Source organism: Nicotiana tabacum, chromosome 22 (assembly GCF_000715075.1).
Source record: "Nicotiana tabacum cultivar K326 chromosome 22, ASM71507v2, whole genome shotgun sequence".
In the NCBI taxonomy this organism is placed as follows: Eukaryota; Viridiplantae; Streptophyta; class Magnoliopsida; order Solanales; family Solanaceae; genus Nicotiana; species Nicotiana tabacum.
In genome coordinates this window covers 16,857,916-16,871,156 of record NC_134101.1, presented here as the reverse complement: position 1 = coordinate 16,871,156, position 13,241 = coordinate 16,857,916, and positions in this window count along the sequence as shown.

Below are 13,241 nucleotides of genomic sequence, written 5' to 3'. Positions count from 1 at the left end.
AATCAACCATAGGTGATGACAGTTCTAGCAAATTTCAAGGAAGCATGGCTCACTTGTTAGGCTTTATGTATTTTCTATTCTATGACCCATATAGGCACGGTGACCCTACCCTATAAAGTGAAACAATAGAAAAGCAGTAATTAGACTCTTCGCCTAGTTTTATGCTCATTAAAATAAACTTCAAAGGAGAATTCTTTTTATTGGCCATTGTTTTGTTTTCTAATGGTCAATTTCAGCCTTCTAAATTGGAACTTACAGAAAGGCTGAGATACATTGGAACAATGATCCAAATAATCTTTAATGTTTTGAATTAGAAAATGCTGCCAACCAGATTGTGTCAACATCATAGCATTAGGGACACTTTGTATAATTCGATGTCTTTTATTCAAATGGTCGAACTCTCACAAATAATGTAATACTTAGGGGTAACAGTAGTGGAAGTAGCTAGTATGAAATTTCTTGGGCACTTACTCACATGATTTGGCCCATCTTTCTTTCCTCCATGAGAAAACACTGCTCAGTGAGACAATGTAGTCAAGTCAATAGCAGCCATAGCAAAAGATTGATATATAATGACAGTTCACCTCCTTGTGCCAATATCGCCATACTAAATAGATTTGGAAATTCTTCCGCAAGTGGTTGAAGAGCTATTTGGGTGCACCCAAATAGCTCTTCTCGGGCAATGTATAAGTTAAGTTGAGCTCGCACCAAACAAAAAAGGAATAAGTTTCTAATTTCCAAAATCATCTTAGCTAAACCTATAGAATTCAAGTTTTTTTTTTCCTTTTTCATTTTCCTTGCAATTTATAATGTATTAAGGGGCCAAAGACCAAAAACTCTTGGCTGAATGTGGCTTATAACCGGTATCGGTGCAGTGAGGTATTCCAGTTGAGATTCCCGAACTTTGATGATTATATCATCGTATCTAAACTAGTGAGACATCAAAGTTTGACGCAAACATTCTTTTTCAGCTGGAGATAGAGGAAAATTGAAAGATATGGACTTTCAATCAAGATTTTCCTTACAAGCCTCCCCATCTCCTGAATAGGTGCTGCAAATCTTAATGTATAGAACCTTCGACTATATTGAGGAGTAAGGAAAGAGCTCCCATGACAATGAGGTCATTTTTGCATGGGCTTGGACTTGCTTTGATGATGAGTAGGCTTGTTGTGCTTTGGCCCTTCTGTGGGCTTTTATCGAGGAAAGCATCCTTGATAGGGCCAAGTCTTCATTTGTAGGATTTTGATGGTTCATGTCATTTATGTAGGCTTGGGTCTTTCATTCGGTCCCTATTGGGGCACCCTGTGGGCCAATGCGTATAAGCTTGGGCTTCCTTAACATGGCTCATTTGACGACTCAGTACATGGATATCACGAATCTATTCGCATAGAATATGGAATCTTTTCTACGTAAGCTGATTATGCAAAGCTTGTTTGCTCATACAGGCAATGTGATTTTGGGATCTTTTGTTTGCCCCACAAGGTAGTCAGAGCCAACCAGCTTTTCATTAAACATGCATGATAGTCTTCAACTGCACAAAAGTTGTGCGGAGAACTAGTAAGAATTGTGCATGCCATCCAATTCTTGATGCATGGCGAGATTACTCTACCGCTCTATAAATGGGGGCTCAATAAGTGTCTTCACTTCATCAAATTCTTTTCAAAGAAATTGAGTACTAGCACGTATGGCTATGGATACTGCAAACATGGTTTCTGCAATTGTTGCCGAAATGGGGCAACTGCAAAATGAAATTCAAAAGCACCGTAGAGTGCTAAACTTCCTTTTGAGAAGTGTTAGAAAAATGGATCCTGCAAAGAAAGAAGCGCACATAGAGGGTTTGGAGGAGAGGCAACAAGCGCTGCGAGCGGAGCAGGAAACGCTCATTGTTCATGGAGCACTCGGTCGCCTGGAATACTAGAAAAAATGAACAAAAATTAGTTAAGTCACCTTCATGATTTCTTATTCCAGGTAAGTATGTAGTTGCAAAAATCAAAATAGTAGTTCTAAAATGTTGGCCCTATTAGTTGTTGTGGGTCACGAGCATGTAACTTGTTTTGAATTTCTCTTTATTTTATATAAGCCCTTTCCTTAAGGTTATTTTTTAATTGTGTCCACTGTAGTACTCTAACTCTCTTATAGTGTACTACATTACATGAAACATAGTTCATGATTTTCCCTTCGCTTTCTTTAGCATTTTGGTTTAACACCACGCAAGCAACTGGTACCTCCCCAGCTTCTTCATCAGGTAACCTGCCAATTCAACACATTGTCGGCGGCATTTTGCCTATAAAAATTCATTAATGAATCAGTATCTCCTTTACTTGAACACAGGTTTCGACTTCCACTAAGAGCCTGATTAGAGAATTATCGTCCTCGCTTCGCTTACCGTCTTCGTCTTTCGCCAAGGCTTATACTTCATCAATGTCCTTACTGCATTTCACGCTTTTCAGGACCTCAATCCAAGCCCTCAGTCTCAAAAACTTTAGCATGGATGGATAGATGTCATATGGCCGTTAGCTATTAAGTATTTCGTATATAGCAGGACTGTGACCCTCCTCTCAACCCAATCCCTTAATTGACCCTCAAAACTCACTATCGAGTTGTAACCAAAGTAGATCAAGAGAAGGGACGATGCCCAGGCAAAGGATTTGACTCAAGCAATGCCCAGACGATCCAGAATGACTTCATTGACTGATCACCGAGCAAGAAAGATGCTTTACGCAACATTTCAGGTCGAAAAACTCTATAAGCGTGTCATCAAGTTAGGTTAGGACAACCTCAGAACTAGATAGGGATCATCCTCTCAATAGGACAGAAAGAAGGAATCTTCCTAGGAAGAACCTAGACGGTTTCTGAAAGCATCCTTTACTTTGTTGTTCATAGTAGCAGCTTGCCAAGTGGGAGAATGAGGACCGTTGGATCGAGGGCATGAAGGCTATAACATAGAGTTAGAGGCCTTATTTATGGGATATATAGAAAATCCATCCCATTTAAGAAGCCCCTACCTATACCCCTACTCCCTTATATCCTTGATGGATCAATTGAAGAACTTTGAATATCAAAATGGAATTCCAAACCACTATAGAAGCGAATGACTTGATCGCGAACTATAGTATTTGTTTGTTCAACTGACCGATTCGAATTAATTGGGCTTCGCTCCGGGTAGTGTTTAGTCATAAGTCTGTCTCTTTTGGTCTTTACTTATGTGCTTTCGTTCCACTCCTTTACAACTCATTTCTCCGGTTTAACAATTTCAACACTGTGCCCCTTCTCCAGGGCGGCCGATGGGTCTAGAGAATCGAACTGTCTCATGATTTCAATCTGGTAAGAAAAACATCTCCTGAACAATTCACGTATCACTTGAGTAGTAGTACGAAACCTTAAGAAAAGGCGATCTACTAGTTGAAAATAGGAGGATCCGTTGAAGAGTTTATGTTATCTCGGTAGGGAATAGTCTAATCTTTTCCTACACCGGTGCAATACGAAAGAGTCCTTTAGAATTTCTTAAAATACGAATGAGATCAGAAAGGCTCTAGCTCGAGTAGAAGAAGGGGTACTTTAACAGAGGGCCGTCTCAGACCAATGAAGATCGGAATTCAGCTGCTTAAGATTCCAATTTAAGTAAGGAAGATTGTCATTAGTCTAGGTATTCTAAATATAAAATACCATTAGCGCCCAAGTGAACCATCTCGACTGATCGATCGAAATGAAATCGATTAATATGGAACTGCTAAAGATGGAAAAAATGCAAGGAACGAAGTTGTGAGAAAATCCCGTGACATCCCAGTTTTCTTTTCGAAATGAAAGATTGAGCAGTTGCTGAAGATAGAGATGCAGAGGGTAGTTCCGGTAAGATGGAGAAAGTTTGATTGATAAGGGCATTCTATGAATGGAGCAATTGGCACAAATCTGATATGAAGTAATGTGTTGCCGCGAATCGGCTGAAAGAGTTTCAATAGGCCAGGAAACCATTTCTGCTAAAGAGTTCTCTATTGCAATGTTTTTAGCGGGTCGCTTTCTTTTGAAAAGAGAGGTTTCGCCCTTTCTGGCCCTTCTCCTCTATGCTTCAGTTGACGAGTATGATTTGGTATAGTTTCAAAGTTTTAAGCTGGAGCCTCACATCACACAATGAATGTTTTGTTTTCAAATCAGCTTCGAACAATGGATGGGAATCAGCTTCCTAAAAAGAAGAGTCTTCGTTTGAAAAAATATAGTTTTTAATTGGCTCGGCTTCCTTAAATAATCAAATCAATTTTCAAGCCGGTCAGGTCAATCATTTCAAAGGAAGAAAATAATTGCCGAAATTAAGATGAATGTCGATCCAATAAATCATCAAACTTTTTATAGCTAAAAGTTGCCAAATCGGTTGAAAAAATTGAAAGGAATGCTGGAAAATGAGCTTCAAAGCTTGAACTTCCACTTTTAATAGTCAGAAGAAAAGAGGATGGCACCAGTCCTGATTGATTGTTTTGAAGTGAAGGGCTTTTTCCTACTAATGAGTGCAGATATGCGACCTTAGTATTAGAAAACGAATTAGCATGGGTACGTGCGAAGTCTTCAACGAATACCGGGGAATTGTCCAAGTATTACTTCACTTCCTCTTAGTTCAAGCTATTCCTGAGCGATTGCTCATCTTCCACTGCCCGAGGCCTCCAGAAAGAAGTCGTTCTTTTGCATTGTGCTTATTCATATCTTGGTTCACCGTCGTTCTGAATAAGTCAGATAGTTGATCGAGAAAGCACCTCCCAAAGGTGCTCATTGAGCCTGTGCCTGGTGGCTAAAATCATCTCAAAGCTGAAGTGAAGAAAATATCCAAGTTATTGCAAAACAACAGAATTAAATTCTATAAGGTAGGGCTTTAGTTTTTCACTAGGAAGCTCAGCCTAGAGTTGATCGACAGGTTAACCCCGAAATGAGTTGATCGACCGGTTACCCCCCGTAATTGACCCTTAACCTCGGAGGAATCGGAAACTATTGTATCTTTTCTAAAACGACACTTTCCCTTGATTTTCACAATAATGCTTGCTTATGAAACCTTTTTTCATGTGGTTCTGGTCTCTTTTCAATTGCTTGACAAAGGGGAACAACAAGAAAATCCCTATACACTAAAATTCAAAAGGGGAAATCCCTTGATCAGGTCTTGAATGAGACTGAAAGGTAAGGAGACCCAATGAAAAAGGGCTAAAAAAGGATGAAGTAATTTCGTATATAAAGATATGGGTTTTCGGTTTTAGATCGAAATTACATCCCCTAAAACTAGGGCTAGAGTATTAGACTTGTTCTGCTTCGATAGAGGCATTGTAATCGTAAGTGGAATAACAATCATTCGGCCGATTGATCTTACTCTTATCCTTCCTTCACTGACACAGAAGAGAGAGAGCACTCCCCAAGCCAAGGATGAGTGCCAAAGAGAAGATGCACAAGCTAGTCTATCAAAAGGAGAAATTGAGGGATTGAGATTTTAGGTTTCATTATGGTAGACTGAAGACCAAGCCAATCTTGATTAAAAAAAGAAAACTTATTGCAATTACGAACGTGAACAAATGCTTTCTCATTAGACTATTTTAACCGATTGTTTATGTCGACCCTACGCTACGATTCTTCTTCTCTTATAAAATTTCTAGTTAGATGAACATTGCTCTACCGCATGATGGAGTGATCTTTCCCTTTTATGAAAGCCGGTATCTCACTTTCGAAAGAGAGTCTTGACGTGGCAGTGTAGACCTAGCTCTATAGCCGGGCTAGTCATTGGTTAGAGGGCGACCGACCTACCAGACCGGAGGCAGCCGAGAATGTTATGTAAAAAGGACCAAGGAGGATCCTATCCTAAAGGAGAAGGAGTAGGAGCTAGATTTAGGGGAGGAATCGAAGCGAAGAAATTAGTTCATGCCTCGACGATCTATATGGAAGGGAAGTTTTGGAAGATATGACACTTTAACTTTAGGTCAAATGCTTTTTTGGATGAAACTTTCTTATTTACTATCCCGAGTAGTAAGATTTTTAATACATATTTTAATAAGGATACTCTATCTGCTACTAATTTCTTACTTATTAATAAAGGGTCATGGTCATATAGATATTTTGCTCTTTTTTTTGCATTTTTTGGACTCCCCTTCCTCAAGTGGAGAAACGGATTCGTCCAGTTCTACTGCTACTATAATTATAGGATCATCCCATACAAATTCACTTCCAGTTAGGCAGGATAATCTGGTGCTCCCCTTCTCTCCAATTCTCATTTTCTTTGGGTTGTCAGTTCCCAGAGCTTGAGGATCTGGAGATAGACCTCTATGCTCGAATCCATCTCTTAGAAGCATACAAATCAACCAATTACCTCCTCAACTTAACGCTAGGGGATACGAAGAGTTAGTGAGAAGCTTTTTAAATGCAACCCGAACTCCGATTGAATTTCTATCAGCAATAAATAATGAGTTGTTAGATATAAAAGTTTTAGAGTTAAAAGCAAATCTTCAGGATCAACTTTTTAATCTCTTTCTCAATGAACCGGACAACGAATTGCTTCCGATTTTACGTGAATCCCCTTTTAGGGAACAAGGCTTAAGGCCAGAAATCCTAGAGTATATAATTCTGCAGTTAGACAGAGCCGGTCTGACCGATCCGCATCCCCGCGATCTTGTAATGAAGACAATACTCGAAGAATTTCTTCGGAGAATGCTACTTCACCTACAACAGCAAGGGCAAAATAGCCCCGTCTATCATGACTTTCTCTGCTATTTTTGGAATGAGGGAGACTAGGTGAGGGGTGAACTTTCTGTCTGATTCAATCTGATGCTTTCAAATCCGCTTAAAGAGTACTTTGGTGTCACTTAGTATAGGGAAGTGTCCCTTTTTGTTATCTTCGTCCATCTTTTTTTCTCCCATATTTTTCGTTGGTCAACAACCAACCAAAGTGCTCTATACTTCTTCACTACTCGTACAGGCTTGACAGAGTTAAGCTACATTGAGGGAATCATTTTGTCTCATTCAATCAAGAATGCCTCAACTGGATAAATTCACTTATTTCACACAATTCTTCTGGTCATGCCTTTTCCTCTTTACTTTCTATATTCCTATATGCAATGATGGAGATGGAGTACTTGGGATCAGCAGAATTCTATAACTACGGAACCAACTGGTTTCACACCGGGAGAACAAGATCCGGAGCAACGACCCCAAAAGTTTGGAAGATATCTTGAGAAAAGGTTTTAGCACTGGTGTATCCTATATGTACTCAAGTGTATTCGAAGTATCCCAATGGTGTAACGCCGTCGACTTCTTGGGAAAAAAGGAGGAAGATGATTTTAATCTCTTATTTCAGAGAAATAAGTGGCTCACGAGGAATGGAAAGAAACATATAATAATTGATCTCTAAGTCCGTACATAGCAATCCTTGGTGGGTCATCACTTGTAGGAATGACATAATGTTAATCCATGTTCCACACGGCCAAGGAATCATCGGTCTTTAATCTCATTATGACTTGGTCATTCAGAAGAGCAATTAATTCGATCAGAATAGTGGAATGGAAGGCAGTAAAAGAATTAAATACTCCTTTCTTTTCCAATTGCTCTGCGAAGACAGACATTTAGAAAGGTTCTTGAGATTCTCAATCGCTCTTTTTGTGGGGAGGAATAGTGCGTGAAGGGAGCGAGACCAAGCCGAGCCACTAGTAGAGTAAGCCCTTCCCACATGTCAAGTTGAATATGAATAAATGAATGCAGCCTCAACCAGAGTGATCAACCCGTGCCTTTGAGTTGAGGCCGCTGGCGACGCAGAACGAACTAATCCGCGACCAGAAAGTTTTTCGAAAGAGAACTGAATGGAATTGTTACTTTCAAAAAATCTTACTTCAAATAAAAGAAAGAAGGTCTATTTTCCCATGTAGTTCGTCGGTCAAACCAATGATTCTCTTCTCAAAGTAATAGAGAGAGTCTTTTTCTAGTTAGACTTCTATCAATGGAATGAAAGAACCATCCCTTCCTATTTCTTTGTTTGTCATGTTAGATAGAAAGAAAATTAGACCCCAAAGAGCCCTTCTTTACTTTACTACTTTAGGGGGTGGGGGTGGGGGGGGTGTACATAGAACCGAGGAAAAGTGGTTTATGATTGAATCTCAGAGGCATTCTTATCATTTGGTAGATCCAAGTCCATTGCCTATTTCGGGTTCACTCGGAGCTTTGGCAACAACCGTATGAGGTGTGATGTACATGCACTCATTTCAAGGGGGTGCAACACTTCTCAGTTTGGGCCTCATATTTATCCTATATACCATGTTCGTATGGTGGCACGATGTTCTACATGAATCCACATTCGAAGGACATCATACCAAAGTCGTACAATTAGGACCTCGATATGGTTTTATTCTGTTTATCGTATAGGAGGTTATGTTCTTTTTTGCTCTTTTTCGGGCTTCTTCTCATTCTTCTTTGGCACCTACGGTAAAGATCGGAGGTATTTTTCCCCCAAAAGTAATTGCGGTTTTAGATCCTTGGGAAATCCCTTTTCTTAATACCCTTATTCCTCTTTCATCCTGAGCTGCCGTAACTTGGGCTCATCATGCTATACTCGCGGGGAAGGAAATATGAGCAGTTTATGCTTTAGTAGCTACCGTTTCACTGGCTCTAGTATTTACAGGCTTTCAAGGAATGGAATATTATCAAGCACCCTTCACTATTTCGGATAGTATTTATGGTTCTACCTTTTTCTTAGCAACTGGCTTTCATGGTTTTCATGTGATTATAGGTACTATTTTCTCGATCATATGTGGTATTCGCCAATATCTTGGTCATCTGACCAAGGAGCATCACGTTGGCTTTGAAGCAGCTGCATGGTACTGGCATTTTGTAGACGTGGTTCGGTTATTCCTATTTGTCTCTATCTATTGGTGGGGAGGTATATAAAGGAAGGAATCAGTGGATTGAGGAATGAAAGCTCGAAGACAAAGAGAACCTGGCTTTTCCAAAGAATTACTGCAGCTTTCCCACTCCCTTTGATTATCATATACAAAAAGGTCTCTTCCACTTTCCTACCAAATCTCTCTATTTTGGCACATAAATGAAGGGATCGAAGAGATTATGGCAGATCATGTTCACCAAGAAATGACCCGAAATTGGATCTTGGTCTATTTGAGATTGTTTCTTTTAATCGTACTCAAAGATGTTTTCTTGTCTCTCATTTCTTTCTGAAAAAAAAGAACCTAATGGATCAAACTTGAACTCCAGGTGACTGGATTGCCCCAGCGGGGCCACTTTGACGCAAAGGGCCCTAAGAAGTGCAGTACTTCCATAAATGATCTTTTTGTAGGTGATGGGGCATAGCATACTCTGGTCTCCTTTGGCAATAGTTTCTTTTCTGATGTCTGCCTTGATGAGTGGGAGAGGTAGCCGAATTAGTATATCACTACGGACAAGGACTGCGCAGGAAATAGCGATCATACTAACTGCACTACCATGAATATCCTTCGTCCCTTATCTCCTCGTCTTCGAGGAATGGGCTTTTCCCTTCTCATTTTTTTCGGTGTTCTTGGCTTCGCTTCTCTAGTACTATAATCTTTTGGTTTAAATTTTGATATCTTATTGGGGAGCTTATACCAACGAATTCTTGTTCACTTGGTTGTTACTCGGTTTGGGTGGTATTCTGGAGGTTTCCTACTTGCAATGGTTTTTGTGGGTCTTGATTTGGAAAATAAGATGATGATGGCTCCTTCGGGGGCCTCTGGCTCAGGATCAGGTGAGAGAGATGGAGGAAGGGGATTCAAGTGGACTGATTTATTTGGAAGAAATTCCCCTGGTAATTCTGAAGCCAATCTCAACCAACCGGCCTTGGACTCTCCCAACCCTGGTGAACCCGTAGCGCCTATTACTGAGGTTTATCATCCGTTACAAGAGGACGGACAGAGGCATCGGGAGCTCAGTGATCGTCTTAGCATAAATACTATCAAGCGTCCCTTGTCCGAAGATATTTATGTGGCAATAATTGAGATCCAATTCCAAATGGAGCTTAAGATAGATGAAGCCCTTCGTTCGGACTGGGTTCAAGAAGATTCCATTTTAGAGAAAAGGCACCAAATTAGGGGGTGCTCTTCTATCCTAAAGGTAGGACATTCTCATTGGATACGTACTTGGACCACCTTAGGCAAATAGATTACTAGGGGACCCACCAGAGCCTGCCTTATAAAGGCTTATGGATGAAATTTCTAAGGAGAAATTAGAACTGACCTTTTTGATGGAATTAAAAAAAGGAGAGATTGGCAGAGCTCATCTTTGTCAGCGACATTCTCCCTTCTATCTATCTTGAATTGGATTATGGAGGTGCAATTTATTTGGAGGAGATGGGTTCGAGAATAAAAGTCATCTACTATTATATGGTGTAATTCTAGATCTCATTCATATTCTAGTGGTTTGGGCTTAGATGTGGCCTTTAATTCCTTAGAGAGTGAGAAGGTAAAGGGGAAAGGGTGGGTGGCCCCCTACAAGTTCTTGAAGTTGGATGGAACAAAAATGCATATAGGAAACGAAACTCAGACCTATGGTGCCATATAAGATAACTATTTCCTGATCGGGTAAAGATTTAGAGATTAGAATTGAGTGAGGGCAGCGAAGCGATTCCTCCATAATAGATATGAAAAGGGGAAGTGGAATTTCACCACGAAAGGTAAGGAAGAACTGGGGTTCAACTCCACAACGTTGTTAGAGCAGCACCACAAGCCAATTAATCAACAAATAGATACGCTTCACAGAAGGAAGAGATAGAATCAAGCTTTTGTTTATTATCAGGAGTGCAAGTTCCCAACATCGCTCAGGTTGGAATTAGATAAACTAAGTTCATTTCGGTATAAGAAAATAACCAATCTTGAATAAGGGATAACTCAGACGTGTACAAACTATGGCATTGTTAAGCCCTTTTAATTAAGTGTGAAATGCGTTGTTTCAAAGTAGCTAAGGGAAGTTTGGTCGGAGACCTGATCTTTGGTCATATAGCCGTGTGAGAAGTCTGGTACTCTATTAAGAAGATAATTCCCTGATCGTCTGTCATATGCGCTACCCATATCCTGAGCCTACTTAGAAGGGAATCAATAATGGATCTTCTTTGACATGCGGACCTAGTTTCCACCAACCCAGATGTATCCGATTCAGTGATGACACTGACGGTACTATCCCATGTTTTTGGCTTAGGGCCTGATGCTTAGTTTCCTTCTAACTTAGTACTGATCTTTATTGTCCGATTTGCTTTCTTAGTGCTAACACCCTCATATGCCGATCAACCAATGAAGTGACAGAAGAACCTATTTGACAGTAATCTAGAAGGAACTTCAGAAAAAGATTGGAAAGTAAGGAACGAAGTGCTCGACCGAACAAGCAAAGGCTGACAAGATAGGGGCGCGCTAGCGCTCAAGCCTATTCTAATAAGGGCGTTAGCGCATCCGTTTACTTGTTGGGGCATAGTGGTTTGAATTTTGGAAAATATAGAGAGTCACAGAACGAACATGGTGCGGAGATTGGAGGTGTTGAAAAAAGGAGAATATTGAGATGTTGGAAGATTTTTTAATGAACTTTCCATGATGCAACCATGTTTCCATATTGATACAGCACAACTACTTGAACGGTGAAAAAGCATCTACCAAGTAGAGAAGAAAGAGAAAGAGTGAATGTAGTCCGGGTTCTAGTCTTAAGCAAGACAGAAGTAGGGCTTTCAAGCGGGTAGTGAGTCCTAAGTCAGAGAGGAGCAAGCCGCAAGAGTTCTATCCTATGGTGATCCGTTGGGCCTTTCGAACATTAGCTGCCCTTTCCAATATTTAAGCCTTAGCAATCTCAGTTTCCTGCTGCCAATCCTTAGCAAACTTGTAAGCAGAGGGGCTCCTTCCCGTGTAACCGGCCACAACCGTGTGGGGAGCCAAAGGTTGCTGGCCTATCGCTAACTCGAACAGACAGATGTAGAGATTTTTTGCAAGTTTTAGCAGAATTGTGCTATGTCCAGCATCTGCACCTGGTTCGCACTCACAAAGTTCCCCACAGAGTGGTACTCCTACAATAACACATTGATCCTTTTGGCCATATGCCCTAACTAAAATGGGGATGAAGACTCGTGGAGAAGTTCAGCTTTGATTTGACCCCAAGAGTTTGAATACTTCTGTCTAGAATATTCATGTGAACCTGAAACATTAAATCGTTCAGTCGTATTGCGTCACGAGTCTAAAAGCCTCATGTTGAGGAAGAAAGATGAGTTTCAATTTGGCATGGAAGCGAATGAAGCATTTCATGACGTCAAGGATGAGCCCTATTTGCCTTTCGCCCAAAGAGTTTTTACTATTCAACTTCATCAAACAAACTGGAGTTAGGCCAACTTTCTTTTCTGGGTATGGCCACATCCGTTGGTGCCATATTTTTCCTTACGCTGTGTGGGTTCCGTGGGTGTTGCTTGGATTTAGACTGATTTTCATGTCCTTTCCTTGCATTGACGATGATTTTGACCTTGTTGGCCTAAAACGGTAGCATGGTCTTCTTTTTATCGAGTAATTCTCCACCCGCGATCATCAGCTCCACGTGACTTCTATATTTGTTTGCTCCCTCCAATGTGTCTAGAATGCTAAACGAAATAGATATAGTTCAAAAGAAGGCAGTGGGACTTGCTAAGTCATTAAATGAACTTCGTAAAAATGAATCTTCTCATTGGGAGCTAGCTGTAATAGGACAACGAGCATTTTGACCCTCAACGAGAAAGGAGTGGGCATTTTCGGGTGGGGACGGTTTGGTTTCAAGGCCCTCGCAGCAGGAAGAGGCAGTTATTATTTGAAAGGAAAGGCCCTTTGTATAGAGTTCGAACCCGCGACTTCTGGCGTGACAGACTAACACTCTAACTGACTGAGCTATTTCCCCCTTTCGTCGCTACTTTGATTCAAAAGTAACCTACCGTCCTATTAGTTTACAAAGTCAACATCAGAGAGTATTCTTAATAGTTGTACTAATATTGTTCGCCTTTGGTACTTCAGTAGGTCTTGCATACGAAGGGCTTGCGGTGTGAACGACATTTTGTTATACTACTAATACTAGCTGTACTAGAGTGGTTTAGTAGTGCCTTTTGAATCAAATAGGCTCACCTTTTCCGAAAGACAAACAACCTGCTTTGCAAGCAAATATATAGCCCCCGCCTTTTTGAGTCGTTGCGAGCCAGAAAGCGTACCGGTTGTTTGAGTCACGAAAGGAACAAGCAATGGATTGATTAACTAATGCGCTCAAGCCTATAGTGT